Here is a 19,844-nt window from a genome sequence, read left to right on the forward strand (position 1 = left end):
CTTCAATGGTTTGTAGAAACTAAGCCCATTAAGGAGGAGTACATATTCATAACTCTTAAGAGAATTAGGGTTATAAAACATTTTATAACATTTGATAGAGAGGTTAGAGAGAGAAAGTGTGAAGATAGAGAGAAAAAGAGAAGAGGAAGAACTTGGAGAAGAGGAAAGCTAGAGATTGGGAGCTAGAGGGGAGATTGAAGCCTAAGCTAGAGCAATTGAAGGTTAATGGTAAGGGGGGTAGAACTATTTCATCAAATAAACTATAATCTCATTTTTTTTTTACTTTTGGGTCATAAGTGCTTTTGTGTGAACTATGATTTTGATGATTTTAAATGCTAATTTTGTGCTCATACTTGAATGATGATTTTGGAAAGGAAAGATGAGATTATTTCTAATATATCAAGGCAATTATATGTGGCCAGTCATTGAAAGTGGAAACTTTGTTTCAATGACAACGGGTACATCGACCGCACCCTCAGTGGTAAAACCACAAGCAGAATGGTCAAAAGAAGAAAACTAAAAGGTACTTCTAAACTCTAAAGCTCGATTATTTCTAACATGTTCTTTAAGCAGGGGAAGAGTATGATAGAGTATAGAAAACTAGGTCAAGACCCAATTGAACAAATATTACAGATAATATTCTTTTATAGACCAAGTGATAGGTTATACATCAAGGATAAGAAGATATATCCCAATTAGGTTGGGATCTGATTGATTCTCCCATCCTCTACCGCCTATTCAATATATATTATTAAAAAAAGGAAAAATAAATACATGAGGGGGGACTAGGCCAAAACCCTCCAAAAGAATAAGAAGAAAAAACAAACAAAATAAGGGAAACAATAATTAGGCAAAGTAATAAAACCCAATGAAAACATAAAAACTACGTTGTTGAAAATCTTACCATAAAAACTTAGTGGGATAAGTAGGGGTGTAACGGTTCGGTTTGGATTGGTTTTTAGTCAAAAAAATGTCCGAACCAATGAAACCTTCATCGGTTTGGATTGGTTCGGTTTTCACTGTTTTTCAAAAAAGAAACCAAACCAAAATAATCGGTTTGGTTCGGTTTGGATTGGTTCGGTTGATCGGTTTGTTTAAAACTAACCAAGTGATGAATGTTCTCAGCGGTGACCGGAGGCGATGAACAATGAGTTTGGTGTGGTTGACCGTTATGGTTTCTTTTTTAGTAGAAATGAAAGAGTTTGACTGATGAGATGAGATGAAGAAGATGATGAGAGAAAGTAATATTAGTAAAATAAGGAGTGTGGTTATCATCGGATTGGTTCATCGGTTTCACGGATCTCGAAATGAAAAACCATAAACCAAACCAAACTATATCGGTTTTGATTGGTTCGGATCGGTTTCAAACCGAACCAAACAAGGTCAGATATTTTTTCCATTTGGTTCGGTTTGGACTTTCGGTTTCGTTGATTTTGTCCGAACCACTTACACCCCTAGGGATAAGATGAAGAAATAAAAGCATAAAAATACAATTAAATTATAAACCCAAAGAAATATAAATTAAATTTTTAAGTAAATTATTATAAAATAATGACGTACACATAATATTATCTGCTTAGAGATAACCTAGTTATTTTTTTAACTTTTTTTTTCCACCACTAAAAGTAATTACAGTAATTCTTTCAAAAATAAAAGTAGTTATAATATTTGCTTCCTAACAAAAAAGTAGTGACAAAATTTTCCAGTACACATCATAACTACAGGTTTTGTCACCTTTGGACAATCATCGACAGTAGTGCAACGAATATCAACTGCATCGTGAAATAAGAAAATATGTCACTAAGAGTTTGTAAATATTGTGTAAAACTAGAAAAATTAAAAATATTGTAAAAAGTGTCATACGCTTGTCTGCTTCAACAAAAAATAGAGAAAGAAAGATCATTAAAACACAAATAAAGAAGATAAATTGAGTCATATTTGTCTTCCTTTGCATGCAATAAAGAATATTCTTGGATCATTTTATAAGTGAAAAATCAATGCTCCGTCAGCTTTAATTAAATGAATTTAGCACTTAGGAGTTACGGGAAGCCATTTATAAAACTTTAATTAATTAATATTGAACACGTCTAACCAATATGTTGCGTGTTCCTTTACCACATTAAATTTTTATTGAACTTGATTATATTTTAGCCTTTAGTAAAAGATAATAATGAATGATTAAACAAATATGTGTATAAATAATGCATCGAATAGGTGACTGATGACATATCATCTTACGTTATTTTTAACATGTTTTTTTTTATTAATATTCAGTAGGTTTTTCATCAAGAATATAGGATTATTAGAACAGTTGCTTATGATTTCGGGATATTTGTAATGTTTTCTATATTTGAGTCATGTAATTATACTTTTCTCGAAACATATCAATTCTAGGGTATTTTGATGTAATTCACAAAGAAATCATGCAAATCGGCAACACAAGACACCTGAATACTTTAGGAAGATCATAAATGAAGATTCAAGAGGCCACGGAAGACATTACACAAAGGGAGGAATTCTGTTCCCAAGTCCCAAGACGTCTTACATGGAAGCAAACACCCAAAAAGATGAAGAAACATGCATTTATGCAATGGAAATAATATTGGGGCACCCCGAGCATACAGAAACTACACTGATGCCCCTGACATGCGCTCGAGCAAGAGAAAATCAAAGCATAATTGCTTTTTGTTAATGTTTAGTGGAGAAATCCCGATTTTTAAGCCCAACTTCAGGTGGAAACTCTGCCTATAAATACCACTCCTCTCATTCATAATTTATCATTCAAAATGAAGCAGTTCAAAAGGATGGCAATCACTAGGACCTTCCAGGAAGAAGTTTATCTCCTCACTCCGAGTCTCTAGGGTATGTTTTATTTCTTTTTGTAATTTGTTTTTAGTTACCATGAGTAACTAAATCCTTTTAGGCTAGAGTTCTAAGATGAACCTCTATTCTGTTTGTTGGACATTTCATATAATTTAAGGTCTTTATTCAGTTATTTTTCGAATCCTATTTAATTTTACTGTCGTGCTTAAGATTTGTCTCCTTTGAAGTATAACCCTAAGATATAGGTACTTAGGAACGAGACATACCTAATATTGGTGAATACCTGCCTGAATTAGGAAGTAACTAAGATAACGAATATGGTAATATTGAAACAAGTGTCTTCATGACTTAATTCAGTCCAGTAACTTCACTCGTCTTTCATCCTTGGTAAGGTAGACGGGATATGGTTTCCCGTTTATAGAACTACCGAGAGGGAGAGTGTGTTGATATACTTCTAAGATTCATAGATGAGAGAACCTTTAGGACAATTGTAAATTTAGGAACCCTGATTTAAGTTTGAAGGTGAGAAAAACACAAGAAAAGGGGGGAGGTGGTTGAATTGTGTTAGCTTTTTCTTCTTTTTAAACTAAGTTCAAAGTCTAGAGTATGATAGAATTCAGAATCTAGAACAATGTTCAGAGTATAATGCAGCGGATAATGAATATATATATATATATATATATATATATATATATATAGAGAGAGAGAGAGAGAGAGAGAGAGAGAGAGAGAGAGAGAAGATAAAGACACAAAACAATTATCTTGGTTCCTTCCACAATCCGAAAGTAGTCCAGTCCCCCTTGCACTTCCAAGGAGATTTCACTATAATCCAATTCTGATTACAAATGCTCAAGCACAAAAACAAGAGAATTCAAATACTCGAGCACACAAGCAAGAGATTTCCTATGCTCCAGCACAAAAGCTCATGGGTTCCCTGTTCTTGTCAATCTTGCCCTACGAGTTGTGTGTGCTATGGCGAGATGTGCTGCATAGCACACGCTGTTCTGCACATCTCGGGCCTTTGAGGTTGTTTCCGGATATCCCCAAGTGTTCGTTTTGAGGTGTTTTGATTTTGTTTTACCTAATATATTTTCTTGAACATCTTTTGCTTGGATTTGAATTGGTTTTATTAATTTGAGAAGAACTTTGAATGAGAAATGAACATGAATTTGAAATAATCGAATGATGATTTTTTCTTAAGTGAAATGACGATGTTTTGACTGGTTTTCTGTAATGATAAACTTCGATGAAGCATGTATGTTTGGTAAAGAACTATAAGAGTATGTAACTTGGTTTTTGATAAAAATGTGAAAATAGACGAACTTTGGAAATCATAGACGAACTTTGGTGAAATGCTGAAATGTGAATTGTTAGCTTGCAATTGACTTTATGCTCATGACAATATGATGGATCATGGTTGAATTGATTATTAATATGCATGAGATATGATGAATTGTGTGAAAGTGAAAAATAGACGAACTTTGAAGAAAAATAGACGGACTTTGACAAATGATGGTTTGTGCTAAGTTAACTTGTAAATTATTGTTGGCTACTATTTAGGTGATGTTTGGTGATTGTTTTCATGATGAAATGTATTCATGAAGAGTGGTGAAATGTTTGTCTAAAATGCTATAATTGTTAAAATGATGAGATTTTACTTATATATTGTGGTGAATACTTGATGATGATTTGATGATGATTTTTGGTGATGATGACTTGTTGATGTATGGATGTAAATACTTGATAATGCAAATGGTGGGTTTTGGTAAAGATATTATAAGATGGTGTGAATTATATAATATAGAGTTGTGAGTTGTGCATTGTCGAGTCTTTACTTGAAAGTCCATGTGTTGAGTCTTTTGGTGAAGAACGTAACTGGAGGGGGTTACGTTAGTTGGTGAAGAACGCAATTGGTGGGGATTAAATTAGTGGATCACTCAGTAATATTATCTCTAGAATCCAAAATGGTACCACATGCATGTAGAGATGTGTCTAGAACATTGCATGCATATGAGTCGATATGATTTGCCTCATACTTGATTATGTGACTTGTTGAATTGTGTAAATTATGTGATTGGTGAATTATGTGAATTGATGTGATGTTGTGTACTCGATATAATTTCTTGGTGATATTTGTACACTTGAGATGATGTTATGGAATTGTGAATAATGTGATTACTTGAGAATGATGTGATGATTTTTTGAAGATGATATTCATGTGATGTTAGTATTCTAGGAATGATGAATATGTATATATGCATGATTTACTTGAAAACCTAGAATGATATTTTTTGTGCTTATATCTTTTTATGTGAATATTTTCTAACCCCCAGTGGTCGTTTCGTAGACGTGAAGGCTTGAGATCGTACGTGGAGATGTGAGTACCCAAGGCTTTCTTGGCGCCACCCTCGTTTATCTTTTGTATGGAGTCTAGTATCGGCTCTGACTAGGATTTGTTGGGAATCTATGTTTATTTATTTTGAGATTTATGTTGAGCCTATATTGTTTATGTATTATGGGACCTGAGTGTGATTGTTGGGATTTTGTGATTCATGCACATTGAGATTTTGGATGTATCTGACATATTTGAAATGTTGTATTTATTCTTCTGCGAGTTTTATGAAAACCGAATTATGCATGTTTTAAGAAAATGATGACGTAACATCTTGAGCTCTTTTGATTAATTGATTAATTTGCATTAAATATTACTTGTGGGATTCAAGGGTGTTATAGTCGCCACCGTTGCCTCCATCCGTTCCTCACCGGACATATGATTTGGGACTAGAATGAGGGTATCGTTTGCTAACTGTCATCAGTTATGTTAGATTTTTAGACATGTATTGGCTGTATTTTGTTAAAACATTAGTTCTAACAAGATGTCAGATACGATGTCTTGACATGTTGGTACGACATCATAAGGTTCTTTGTTCCACTTACTTGTAGATTCATTTAAACGTGAAGATTTCCATATATTCTCAGAAGATTTGTTTCACGTGAAGAGTTGACCAAGAAAGCGTGTTTCTAGAAGCAGAGATAGGCGGTTTATGCTTAGCGTGTTTCTGAAGAATGTTGTTGCAATATTTAGGGAAATATTTGATATGCTTCAGAATTCCTGTGCTGAAATCTTGTGATTCAGCTGATTGTTTAGCCTGATTTGTGCATCAAGCCCATTCAGCAAGCAGGCTATACAAAGGAAGACCGAAGACCTAATTATGAACTGAAGCAGCAATTATGCACTGGATAGAGGACAAAAACCAAATGTCAAGGACATTTCATCTGACATCGGGAAACATAATGACTCTCAAGGAAAGACCAAGGCATAAGAGCAACACAATCAATGGAAAGGACCTCAGTGCTTCGGATGTGAAGGGTATGGTCACTACCGGTCTAAATGCCCTACTCATCTCAAGAAACAACATAAAGGCTATTATATCTCCTGGTCTGAAGAAGAAGAAGAAGGAGAAGAAGAAGGAGAAGAAGAAGGAGGAGGAGAAGAAGAAGAAGAAGAAGAAGAAGAAGAAGAAGAAGAAGAAGAAGAAGAAGAAGAAGAAGAAGAAGAAGAAGAGCATAATGGAGAGAATGTCAATCATGTTGCAGCTCTTACTGGAAGATGTGAACCTGATGAGGATCCCTATGGTAATGATATTGCCTATGATGAGATGTTTGACTCATATGAAGAAGTGTGCATCGAGACAGAGAAACTAAAGAAGACTATTGTCAAATTGGAGGATGAAAAGGGAAAACTACTGTCAACTGTCTCTGAGCTACATGATGGGTTAAGGTACTTGACTCATAGGTTAAATAACATGACCAGACCTGTTAAAGTGCCAAATTATGGTTATGACATAATGGATGACATGATCCTGCATGAGGAAAAAATTTCAAAATTCAAAGGAGGAGGTTCTGATTCTAAGTCTGCAAATGAACAAGGTGAGTCTTCTAAAGATACACACGCTTCTCAACGGAGTAGAACCAAGGTCACAATGTTTAATAACATGTCAAAACATCCTGCAAATCTGATTAGTATTAGTCAGTTATGTGATTAAGGTATAAAGGTCATGTTCACCAAGACAACATGTTTGGTGATTGATGAAAACAACAATGTTGTCATGAGAGGGGATAGATAAAATGATAACTGCTATTTGTGGAGACCTGAAGTAGGAAGTGAAGGTTGTGAAACCTGCTATTACAGAAGGAGAACCTAGAAGTCAGAACCAATGGTAGGGAGTCAGATCAGTTCAAAAACTGGTGAACCACATCTGAGTCATTTTAAGGATGCTTCTGTTAAGTGTACTGATGGAAAAAGATATACTCATGATGGGCACTCGAGCTTTGATAAGATGAAGCATAACTTTGAAAACAACTTCCATAATATTCTAGGAAGAATAAGGAAGAATCTATACCCTCATTCCAGAAATAGAAATGTACAGAGGTATAATCTTTACATAAGCAGGACTGTTGAAAATCAGGAGATCATTACTTGCAATGCTGAGAATATGGAAGAAAAGTCCATGAATACACTAAACTATGTTGATGACCTAATGTTGGAACAACACATTCAACATCAGGATTCTGAACTGAAAGTTGCAAGGGGGCATGTTGAAAACTATATTTAGGTTTCTCAACAATGTTGTGAGAATGATCAAATAAACATTGCAAATCGATGTGAGCCCATAATCATTAGATGCTTTAGTATGAAGGATATATCTGTTTTCTGGGACAACAAGGAGTAAATCGGTGGACTTTTGCATTCTACTACAGCTGAGTTGCTTCACAAAAGAAGAAAATATGACAAATTAGAAATGTTAGAAGGGCACAATGTCAAGTTGAATGTTATAGCATCTTGCTTAACAAATCTGCAGACTGTCATCACCTCCGAGACTACTGGTAAAATCAAAAGGAATGAACCTCTTGACATTCATCATTGTATCTTCAGAAACTATCATGATTTCGGTTTTCAAAAGGTTTAAACACAGGACAGGTTGGGAAATTAAGGGGTGATTTGGATATTTGCCTTATTGAATTTTAGCAATTACAACTTGAGCGTGCAACAGACACATTCTTTTCCCTCCAGTTACTGGTGCACTCTATTTTAGGGAAATCATTAGAAGGCTCCCATAATACCCTAACATCTTGTCATCAATTCACTTTAAGTCATATCCTCTGTTTACTCTGTCTCTCTAAATTTCGCAAACCTACCCACACCTTTTCCATTTCTCTTACTATTTCACACACCAACTCTTCAGAATTAGTGTTATTCATCAAAATAATTTTCACAAAAGAGTAAGAAACCAAGATGTCACAAGCATCTGAACAGACTAATCAAACTCCTTCTGCAACTCGAGTCACTCAATCCAAAGCGAAAGAGGACTCATCTAAAGTGGTGAAGGATTCTATTACTATTTCTATTCTTCCCAGTCGCACTTCGGTCAAGATGAAAACCAGGACTCTTGCGACGAAAAAGATCAAGTCTCCGGTTGTAAGTGTCTTTGAAATTGCTTGTGTATCTCCTAGCATTCATATAAGTAAGACTAAAGAGAATAACCCATAAACACTATGCATGTTGTTAAGAAACGTCATAGCATGACTAATCTGTATATTGATCCCATCAACATCCAAAATGTCAGTCATAATGTTACTACCTCTACTTGTGATCCCACTGTGATCAAAATCAATGTTGAAACACCTGGAAAACCTAATTCTGAGTCTAAGAGTCCGTTAAACCCTAGATCTGATAAAAATGCCAGTCAAGAGATCACTGCTGAAAATCATGTTGGTGCATGTGTATATGAATTACCATCTAAGACCTGTTGATGATACATTTGTTTACAATGGATATGAATTATACATGTGTATATGAATTATCAAGTCTGATGTTACGCTGGATGTCATAACATCTGTTGTCCAATCTAAGGCTCCTACCGTTACCTCACATGACAACCCTAACCAAGAGTCTGAATCAGAGTTTGTCCCTAATGGTGAAAAATCACAGCAAGAAGAGACAACTGATGCTAGTGAAGGGAATATGACAGTATCTGGTAATGATCAAAACAGTGGTTCTAAGGGTGAGTATGATAACTCGACTGGCACTGGGAACGATGATAAGACTGTGTCTGGTGGTGGGTCTAAAAAAGAAAAGGATGATGAGAGCATCTTTGATGAAGAAGGGAATGTTGACGACTCTGATAATGAAGGAAGCTAGGGCAAGAAAACCGTTGATAATGAGAAAGATCAAGAATTTAACATTGTGAACTTGGAGGACTTAAACTCTGATTATGAACCAATTGGAGGGAGATTGACAGCATGAGTGATAAATAGATTAAAAAAAAAGAAAAGGGAAGGCTACTCTTAGTGAGAGTCAAACTTCAAAGGCCACCAAGAAGAAGGTTGGTGTAGGACCTGCAAAAGGAAGGAACAAGGTAACTTTTCCAGAAACCAAGAAGAGACCCAAAAGGAAGTCTCTAAGAATGAGTCTGACTATCATGTCGAGCAATATGTATTGGACATCATGCCCCCTGTTAAGAAAAGAACTGCTGGAGGAAATAAGGTACCTGTTAATTTACCTGAGGCACCATTGGATAATATTTAATTCCATTATGTAAAAAGTGTTCAGAAATGGAAGTTTGTATATCAAAGAAAGTTATCCCTGGAAAGAGAATTAAGTAAAGAGGAACCTGAGTGCAAGGAGGTAATGGAATTGATTGAAAGTGCTGGATTGCTGAAAACTGTGAAGGGACTAGGAAATTACTGTGAAAAACTTGTGAAAGAATTTCTGGTTAACATCTCCAATAGCTGTGATGATAACCTAAGCAAGGAGTTCAGGAAGGTGCATGTATGTGGCAAGTGTGTGGAGTTCTCACCTGAAACAATAAACAAATATTTGGGAAGAAATGAGGACTCTAGTGCTAAGGTGGAAGTGACACACAATCATATATGCAAGGAAATTACTGCTCAACAAGTAAAGTAATGACCTGTAAAAGAAAAATTGCTCTCAAGCAAGCTCAGTGTGAAATATGCCTTACTGCACAGGATTGGAGCTGCAAACTGGGTGCCCACAAATCATACCTCTACCATTGCTACTAGGTTAGGTAAATTCATTTTTATTGTTAGTACAAAAATTGATTATGATTTTGGTTTCTTTATCTATGACCAAGCAATGAAGCATGCCCAATATTTTGCTGTGAAAATGTCTATTGCATTTTCCTATGTTATCTGTGGTATTATTCTTAGTCAGCATCCTGGAATTTCGGTAAGCAATGATGTTGTGAGTAAGAGGGAATCTCCTCTTTCTTTGCACTACAATCTGTTCAAGGGGACACATGTCCCAGATATTGTCATGACATCGAATAATGAAGTTGCTAGGTCAATGTCTAAGGATGAAATTCTTGCTGAGCTGAAGGATATGTCCAAGACATTTGAGGAAACTATCAGGACAAACACTGAGAGGAAGATAAATGTGGATAAGACGATTCTGAAATAAAGAAACAAAACGAGGAGCTACAAAAACGGAATGAAGAATTTCTTTAAACCATTCAAAATCTAAAACTAGCTAATCTCAAATTGTCTGAACAAAAAGATATTTTAAATACTCTATCTTTGAAATCATTTGAAAAAGGAAATAATTCCTTAAAACATCAAGTAGAGGAACTAACAAATGATATTACCATAGTCGAACAAACTACTGAAACTTTTGAAGAGGAAAATAAATTTTTGAAAAATCAAGTTGAATGATTAACAAATGACATCACTAGTTTTGTTAAATCCACCGAAACATTTCAAAAAATTATTGGATCCCAAAAAGAAATGCTTGATAAAACAGGGATAGGTTTTAACATTTCAAAGAAACAAAAAATGTATAAAAACCATTTTATTCCTAAACCGGGTAAAAAAATAAGAAAGGAATGCACTTTTTGTAGAAAACATGGTCATTCTGAAGATAACTGTTTTCATAAGAAAAAGAAAGAAAATGATTATAGAAAACCTATACATCTTGAAACAAACTGTCAGGTTAAGAAAAAGAGAAAATATTCCTACTGCAACAAATTTGGTCATTATGAATCCAAATGCTACAGTAAAAACAAAAGTTCCAAGAACCCTAACCCTCAAGGACCCAAATCTATATGGGTACCTAAGTTACTGCTAACCTCCGACACATGAATGTATGTTGGCAACCAAGAAAAGACATTGGTACTTGGACAGTGGTTGCTCAAGGCATATGACAGGGGATAAATAATGCTTTCTCTCCTTTGAAGAAAGAGAAGGAGGATCAATAACGTTTGGCAACAATGATAAAGCTAAAATCAAAGGTATGGGTATCATTGGTAACAATAACTCTGCTAAGATTAAGGATGTTCAATATGTGGAAGGTTTAAAACATAACTTACTAAGCATCAGTCAACTTTGTGATATTGGCTTTGAAGTTATTTTTAAACAAAGCATATGTGAAATTAAGCAATCGTCCTCATGAAAAATCATCTTTACTGGATCAAGACATAAAAATCTTTATATTTTATTCTTAGATGAACTCCCAACTGAATCATGTTTCATGTCCATAGATAAAGATAAATGGATCTGGCATATACGAGTTGGTCATATAAGTAGGAAAACTATTTCAAAACTATCCAAACTTGATCTAGTTAGAGGTCTTCGTAAACTCAGTTATGACAAAGATAACATATGTGAAGCTTGCATAAAAGGGAAACATGTTAAAAGTAGTTTTCATCCCATAAACATTATTTCGACAAGTAAACCTCTTGAGCTTCTTCATCTTGATCTCTTTGGTCCAATTCAAACTGCTAGTTTTAGTGGAAAAAGATATAGATTTGTAATTGTTGATGATTTCTCCAGATTCACGTGGGTTTTTTTTTTTTAAACAAAGATGATTCTTTTGAAGCTTTTAAAACTTTTTGCAAGAAGGTTCAAAATGAAAAAAATTCAAGCATCATTTTTGTAAGAAGTGATCATGGAGGAGAATTTGAAAATTCATCCTTTTAAATCCTTGTTTGAAGAGAATGAGATTTCTCACAATTTTTCTTGTCCCAGAACTCCTCAAAAAAAATGGTGTAGTTGAAAGAAAAAATAGAACGTTACAAGAAATGGCTAGAACCATGTTAAACGAATCAAATGTTGAAAAATATTTTTGGGCTGAAGCCATAAACACATCTCGCTATATTCTAAATCGTGTTACTATCAATTTTTTTTTAAACAAAAGCCCATATGAACTTTGGAAAGATAGGAAACCTACCATTAATACATACTTTCATATCTTTGGATGTTATTATTACATTTTAATAAACAAAGATAATTTGAGTAAGTTTGACTCAAAGTCAGACAAAGCTATTTTTCTGGGTTATTCTACTACTTCTAAAAGTTATAGAGTTTATAATCTAAGAACCAGATGTACAGAGGAAAGCATGCATGTTGTTTTTGATGAATTTAATGATCTTATTGTTGAGAATGTAAATGAGGATGAAGATGAACATCATCACCCTAGTCATCAACAAACTTCTGATATACCAAAACAAAAGGATGAAGACGAACCAGATTCATCTTCTCTATCCATTCCTCCAAGCTGGAAATCAGTTGTTGATCATCCTAAAGAGTTAATCATTGGTGACACTGCTGATAAAGTAAGAACAATATCATCATTCCAAGAAAAAGCAAATATGGCTATGATTTCTCAAATAGAGCCAAAATCCATAAATGAAGCTATCACTGATCAATCATGGATTGAAGCCATGACTGAAGAGCTTTCTCAGTTTGAGAGAAACAAAGTCTGGAATTTGGTACCTGAACCTCAAGACAAAACCATCATTGGAACAAGATGGGTGTTCAGAAATAAACTGGATGAAAATGGTTGAAACAAGGCAAGATTGGTTGCTCAAGGTTATAATCAACAAGAAGGTATTGACTATGATGAGACTTATGCTCATGTAGAAAGGTTAGAAGCAATTAAAATTTTACTTGCATATGCTGCACATAAACACATCAAACTTTTTAAAATGGATATTAAAAATGCTTTCTTAAATGGTTTTCTAAATGAAGAAGTCTATGTCCATTAACCTCCTGGCTTTGAGGATGATAAAAAACCAAATCATGTTTTCAAACTTTCAAAAGCCTTATATGGTCTTGTTTGCCTATGATTTTGGCAAACGGGGGCTAGTTCTGATTATTACAAGCGAGACCGAACTAGAAATCTCAAGACCGTTGTGCAAAGGTTTTTTGTATGAAAAGAGTTTGAAAAAAGGTCACGAAGTGCACTTAGGTTTCTTAGAGAGTAGGTCGGGTTTGATATAAAAAGGAACTGTCTCTCGACAGGTTTGAGAATGTGATTAAAGGCTTAACATAAAAGTAAGTTTAACACGTAAACTCAAGGAAAAGGTAAAATGCAATGCATTAAAACAAAAGGGGTGGTCTACAAATCAGTTTACAAACATTCTGTATAACTCGTTTCCCTAGACTTCGGTATTTTGAGTGTTGTAGAATTCTGTATATGATTTACGACCCTCTTTCCGGCTTGGAAACTACTATTTATACCTAAAAACCTAAATGGTGGACCACTAACTCCATGATCAGCACTTCCTCCATCTTGGACAACTACTTTCCCCACGTTTCCCACTAAAGGAAACTGTTTCATTGCTTTAATCGTTATTCCAACCCTTTTGCTTGTCTTCGACACGAGAATGCACTTTCAGTCTTACTTCATCGAACGCCAATTATGCGTCTTAGGCTTGATGCTTTGTCGAAGCTTCTTCCATTTGTATTTGAAAAGCTCTTAGATTCCTGCAATGTTAAAGGTCAAACAAATGTCGACCATATTAAATGAGCCTGTGAAATTTACAGGCTAACAAATGCCCCTCAAAAATGCCATTTTCGACGACACAATTCTCACTATATGAGGAGAACATTGGCATTTTTGAAAGTGCTTTTCTTTTGTTTACCGTACTTCCCTCCTTAGTGATCAACTCCATTCTCCCATCTTGGTGGGTCTTTTTGCAGTTAAAAAGCAAGTGGGACGCCTTGATGACGTTCGTGGTGACGCGTGTACCACTTGTCATTCATTGATCAAATCCGCTAAGCTACACGCGCGGCAACCTTGAAATGGATCCATTGAGGTTAATGGAATATTTTAATCTCCACTTTACTCCTTTCTCTTGTAATCATGGCGTTTCTTCCATTGATATTCCCATTTCTGAATCCCTAGAAGCCATTGCACCTGCCTTCACCTCATTCAAATAACCCATTGAAGTCTTCTCAACCACAGGTTTGAGAAAATTTCTCTTTTCATCCTCAGCTGGGACCTTTGTTTGAGGGGTCATATGGACCATTTACCACCTTCTACTTCCTATTGCCACTAGGGTCGCTAAATCCGATATCAGAAACCTTTTCAGATTTAGGGCCATCTCTTCTCGCTATTGGAAGCTTCTCGTGCATCTCGAGGTCCTTAGGGCCTTACCAAGGAGTTGTTTGTTCTACCTCTTTGATCCTAAACCCTGTGCAGGAAAAATTGCTTTTATGCAGCGTCTTTCAGCTAGCGGGCATCCAACTTTCTGTGTTGCTTTGGCTACTCAACTCTTCTGAAAGCCAGATCCAGATGTGGAGGAAGTTAGACGGGTTCTAGACATAGCATCCCGCCATGGATCAAATGGGGCCAAGTACTTTTTGATGATACTGAATGTACTAGCCAAAGGTGGATTCTCCATGGACAACGTCTTCTCGGTGTTTATTGACCTCTTCGTCGATAGACAACTGGCTCGCTGTAGGAGATCCCTCATGAACCTCGGAGTCCATCCTGATTCAACTTTCCTATCTCGAGGGTCAGTGTATCGACGTAATTGTGGATCTTGTGGAACTTGTGAAGGCAGTAAAACCAAGTCGAGACTTGTTTGGCCACTTCCTAGACCTGACAAAGAATACAGAAAGCCTAACATCTGGCTTTTCTGTTGCCTTGACCTAGAAATCACTTAGTTCCTTGTTCATTTCCGTTTCATGGAAGATTCAAGGTTCCACTAGGATTGTGACACTTCATTTTGGTGTGTTTCGACATTAAGTATCTTGGTCCATTAAGTGGTTTGAATCAAGAGCAATGTATGCCATTTGTTTTTGTCTTGGTGTTGTTACCTATTATGGTAAGACATAACAATGTCCAAATTTGTAATGGTTCGGCCAGCTTTTAGTATATGTTTCTTTCAATTTCGAAGCCGAATGTTTATTTCTTTGTCGAATTATTACATTGTGCTATTTTTCTTTCACACAATTCGGCTTATATTCCCGATACATGCCTTTATTTAGACATTTTTCTCAAAGAAAAATCAAATTCCTTTGATGATTTGTAAAATGATAAAGAAACTCAAGGATTTTAAGATAAGAATCATTTGCAACCAGAGTAAGTGTTTGCAAATAAACCAAAGTTATAAGTAAAACTTCAATAAACATAATCGCTTGCCCTTAAACTTTGATATTGACGAATTTGTCACAAAGGTTTTAAACAAGGGTTACATCTATTTTAGCTTCACTCACTGCTTATGATTTTCTTACTTAAAACCCCTGAATCCTTAAGGCAACTAATGTCAAATTTCACCATTTAATTTCCAATTTCAAGAACCACATGGATTCCTTATTCAAAGATACAATCAATTGTATGGTCGGTTGACCTAAATTCCTTAAGAATAAACTTAGAGTGTTTCGATGGTATCTTCATCAATGGGTTTTTAACCATCTTTTGATAAGTACTAGCCATTAAGGCCATTTTGCTTTAAACCTCCGGCTACACAACCGTGATTTGATTCTAAGCGTTTTGCTTAAAAGTGATGATCATCTTCATCATTCCCTAAGGTTAGGGAATCTATATCCTCCATGTCAGATTTTGTGTCGAACGTCTCCCTTTCCCACATGAAGCCATGAGTCGGATGGAGTTTCACAGAACTTGCATCTGCTTGATCATCATTTTTTGCAGATGAACATGGAGCGATATTTGCTAAGTTCCTGTCAAAGGTCTTCCTTGTGATTTGATTCACTTCAGCTAGAAAATAGCTTTGGTCAGCCTCAATGTTCTCAACTATTCCCACATCTCTCCAGATCGAGATTCTTTGGTCCATAGATGTGGGAACATCACCTATCCCATGAATCCATTCTCTCCCCAACAACAAGTTGAAGTTAGCTTTCGATGGGACCACCATGAATAAAGTTGGTCTAACCACAGTTCCCACCGTTAGGCTCACTTGGAGAGCACCAAGGGAATGTCCAGCCTTTCCTTCGTAATTCAACAGAATCATGTTTTGAGGCTTCAATCTTTGTCGGTCTTGCCAATCTTTTTGAGCATGGACTGAGGCATTAGATTGACAGCGGCGCCACCGTCGATCAACACTTTGTTAATGCTAACCTCATCCACTTTGGCTTGGATGAACAAAGTTTTGAGATGATTCTTCATCGAATCATCAGGCTGTTCAAATATGGCTTTATGATTATCTCGAGAGCCATCATTCACAAAATAACACATGGGTTTGTATTCCCCCATGTCTTTAGGGTCGAACTCCTCCTCAGAATCATCAACTTCAGATATCATATCATACTCAGCTGGTAAAATGGAAACCAGATTACATATGACGTTGAAGTCTGGTTCTGAATCTGTAAATCTTGATCCTAACTCATTATCCTCATTAGGATCTTCTTCGAATGAAGGAAGAGATAACCTCTCTTTTGCTGGTCTCTTGTTAGATCCAACCATTTCCTGATCACCCTTTGGAAATAGTTTAAATTATATTTTGTCAAGTGTTGTCAATAGGCTTGTCGGACTAGGATGTTCTAGTTCGTGCACCGGTCACGATTGTAAATTTTGGGTCGTGACATAGTGTATATCATATGCATTTCAAAGACATTTATTGTAACGACCCGATTTTTTGGACGTTAATTACCAAAATTCTTAGTGAAAAGACGAATAATTTCTTTAGAAAAAATAAATAATATTAGTAACTTGAAACTCATCAACTCTAAAATAAACAATAAACAATCTTCTCTTTGAATTTCCAAAATAGTAAATTTTAGATCAAAAAAATATATTATTCCTGATAACAAGACGCTTGACTGATAGGGCCAAACCGCAAGTGCACGGCCTATCGAAGTAATAGTAGTAAGTAAAGTATCGTTCCGCTAGGGAGTTGTTCAACTTAATTAACTTTTTAAAGAATGATTAGAAGAGGAGAAAGTTTGTAAAAGGAGGTTTGATTGCTGAAAGTGATTAACAATAATAATAAAGAGCCTTGGGATTATTGGTTTGTCATAATAACAAACCCTTCACTAGACAAGACTTAAACATCTAATTTCATGGTTTACACACTAAGTTATAAAGACCGGTTTCCCTTAGCCCCTCACCTTTCCGATGAAAGTCCGGTGAGAGTTTACTTCTAGCAACCAAGCCTATTTCGCTGACTTGATTACTAGAAGATGCATAGAGGATTGAAACTACTCTTGTCTCAATAATTGCAAAGACTATTTCACTGTTTTGCAATTATTGTCTAGATTCACTTGTTCCAACATCAAAACTCCTCTCTCGCTTTATGAATTGATGTTTGGGATGATGGATTAACGATTATCAAACCCTCCGCTTTCGCTTCCACAGTTTGATAATTGTTAATCCACGTTAAGACGGTGAATCTAGATTAGAAATTAGGGTTACATAAAGTTAGTGTTTAAGCTTGGTTTGTTTAGGATTATGTCATTAGACTCCCCAACAATCCCAAGACGAAGAAGTCTAATCACTCATGTTCATCGTAGACATGGGGGAAGAAGAGAGAAAATAACGGTAAAGTAAAATTGCGAGAAAGAAAGTAAAGAAATAAAGACTTTTATTGAAAATAGAAATATTCTAAGCAAAAGTAAGGTGAATGTTTATGGTGGAGAGCTACTCTATTTATAGCTTTACAACCGACTTAGAAACTAAGCAACTAAAAGGATAAAATGGTAAAGCTGCAACAGGGTAACTTGGGCTTGAAGAAAAGCAGCAAAAGTGGACTCTGGGGACGGGCACGGCCGTGCCACATGTTGGCACGGGCCGTGCCAAGCTTCTGGTAAGGGGGATTTGTATTTTTGCCCCGTATCTTCGTATTCTTGCGCTGTATTTGCTCCAGTCCTCTTTCTTTCGCTCCAAGGCACCTTCCACCATATATTCATTCCTAAAATAAAATAAAAAGCAATTTAAAGTAAAATATGCAATAAAATAAAACTAAATCTTTAATAAAACTAAACTAAATAATGCATTAAATTAGACTAATCTATGACTCATCAAACTCCCCCACACTTGAATCTTTGCTTGTCGTCAAGCAAAAGGCAATAGACATAGCAGCAACAAAAGATTAACCATGGCAATATTAAGAACATATTTCTCAAAGAAAGGTTTTGCTTCAAGTACACTAATTACAATTTCAAACACTTCTCATGAACCTATTCTACCCAACATCAAGTCTCAAGTGAGTGTGTGTGTGCAGTCCAACCCTTTTCTTGCTCCTGTATAAGACAGATATTATGAGGAAAAGGTTCTATCCTTAGTGCTAAAGTAACCGAGAAAAGTCCTTTCTTCATTTCATATAAGAGTGATGGGAATTTAAGTTAAAATTAGATTAGATTAACAATTAAGCACAAGGGGCTGCAGATGCTTAGGGGTTATCTATCCTCATAGGAAGTCTTCTCGGATGTAATTGTCCTTTCCCCCTAGATTCAAAATCACCCTAAGCAGTGCTGCAAAATTATTTGTTTCATCTCCGCGTAGGAAGTCTTTTTGGATGTAATTGTCCTTTCCCCCTAGCATTGATGAATTTGTTTCACTTTAAGTTCAAATTAGGGAGTCACCACCACAATTAGGAAGTTAGGGATTGTCCTTTCCCCCACATGTTGGTGCCATTCTCCCGCCCCATTATAACTTTAACAATTTAAGAATTTAACAATTAAGAACATTGATTAATTTCCCACACAAACTTATACTACTTTTACTCTTAAGACTTTAAAGGGTCTAAATTAACACTAAAGATAGAACATGTTCCTTAAAATACCTATTCATACACTTGCTCAAGGATTGCAACCGGGTGCTTTTCTCATTGGAGAATTTTCACAATAAAACAAGACATGGGTATAGCAAGAACATAAGAAACACAAGAAACTACTTTCATGTACAAGAAGCAACCTAAAGAAGAGACAAAACAAAAATTTTCATGCCATTTTTTAACATTAAAAACAAGCTACTAGTCATGCCTTTCACTATAAAAACAAAACAAAAAGAATAAAGTTCAAGGGAGTTTGGGAACACTACGACTCTAGACACTTTATTAGACCCCCCCACACTTAGGGGAAGCATTGTCCTCAATGATTCAAAAGAAAAAGAAATTAAAAGAGAAGAAGAAGAAGTAGAAGAAGAGTAGGAGAAAAGAGAAGAGAGAAAGGAAGAGAGGAAGAGGAAATCTCACATAAAATTAATTGAACCATTCTTCTTATCTATAAGTCAATTCTTTCAATTAAGCTCTGATATTTTTGATGCATATGAACCATTCTTCTAGATCACTTGACAATTGAGTAATGGTGGGGCACTGACAATCGCCTTAAGTTACAACTTGACTAAAATGCGTTAATCCCTTTTGGTCAGTCTATATGCAAATGCTCATGATCCGGATTACACCTCTAAACGGAACCAAAAGTCGCACCATTGGACAAATATACCCCACCATTGGGCAATGCCCCACCATTGGGTAATAACTCCTAAAAATTTGATGTTCAGTACCCCACCATTGGGCATTATTCTGAATCACCTAATGCATATGAATCGCCACTACCCCACCGTTGGGTAGTAACTCCTAAAACTCGATTGTCAGTGCCCCACCATTGGGCATTTGTCCGAGTCATCTAATGCATGAATGTCTTCGTAAATACCCCAACGTTGGGTAATCTCTTAAAATCAAAAGTCTAGTATCCCACCTTTTGGATATAGTTTTGAATCACCATTTTAGTTACTTAACAAGTAATATTTATGTTAAAAC

At 35.7% G+C, this 19,844-nt stretch overlaps 2 long non-coding RNA genes across 3 annotated transcripts; one reads left to right on the forward strand and one right to left on the reverse strand.

Annotated features, from left to right (window-relative positions):
* Nucleotides 1-49: 49 nt before the first annotated feature.
* LOC146916686 (uncharacterized) lies at nt 50-5,480 on the forward strand. Of its 2 annotated transcripts, XR_015015215.1 has the most exons (3): nt 50-228; nt 2,275-2,862; nt 5,171-5,480. It is a non-coding gene; the product is annotated as an uncharacterized LOC146916686 (long non-coding RNA). The 2 variants fall into 2 exon arrangements; XR_015015214.1 differs by lacking the exon at nt 50-228 and having other exon boundaries at nt 2,031-2,862.
* Nucleotides 1,516-2,035, reverse strand: LOC146916687 (uncharacterized). Its single transcript, XR_015015213.1, has 2 exons — nt 1,864-2,035; nt 1,516-1,772 (listed from the first exon to the last, which is right to left on the reverse strand). It is a non-coding gene; the product is annotated as an uncharacterized LOC146916687 (long non-coding RNA).
* Nucleotides 5,481-19,844: the final 14,364 nt, after the last annotated feature.

This window comes from Medicago sativa, chromosome 6 (genome assembly GCF_051527215.1).
Source record: "Medicago sativa cultivar Bolivia chromosome 6, Bolivia_mono, whole genome shotgun sequence".
In the NCBI taxonomy this organism is placed as follows: Eukaryota; Viridiplantae; Streptophyta; class Magnoliopsida; order Fabales; family Fabaceae; genus Medicago; species Medicago sativa.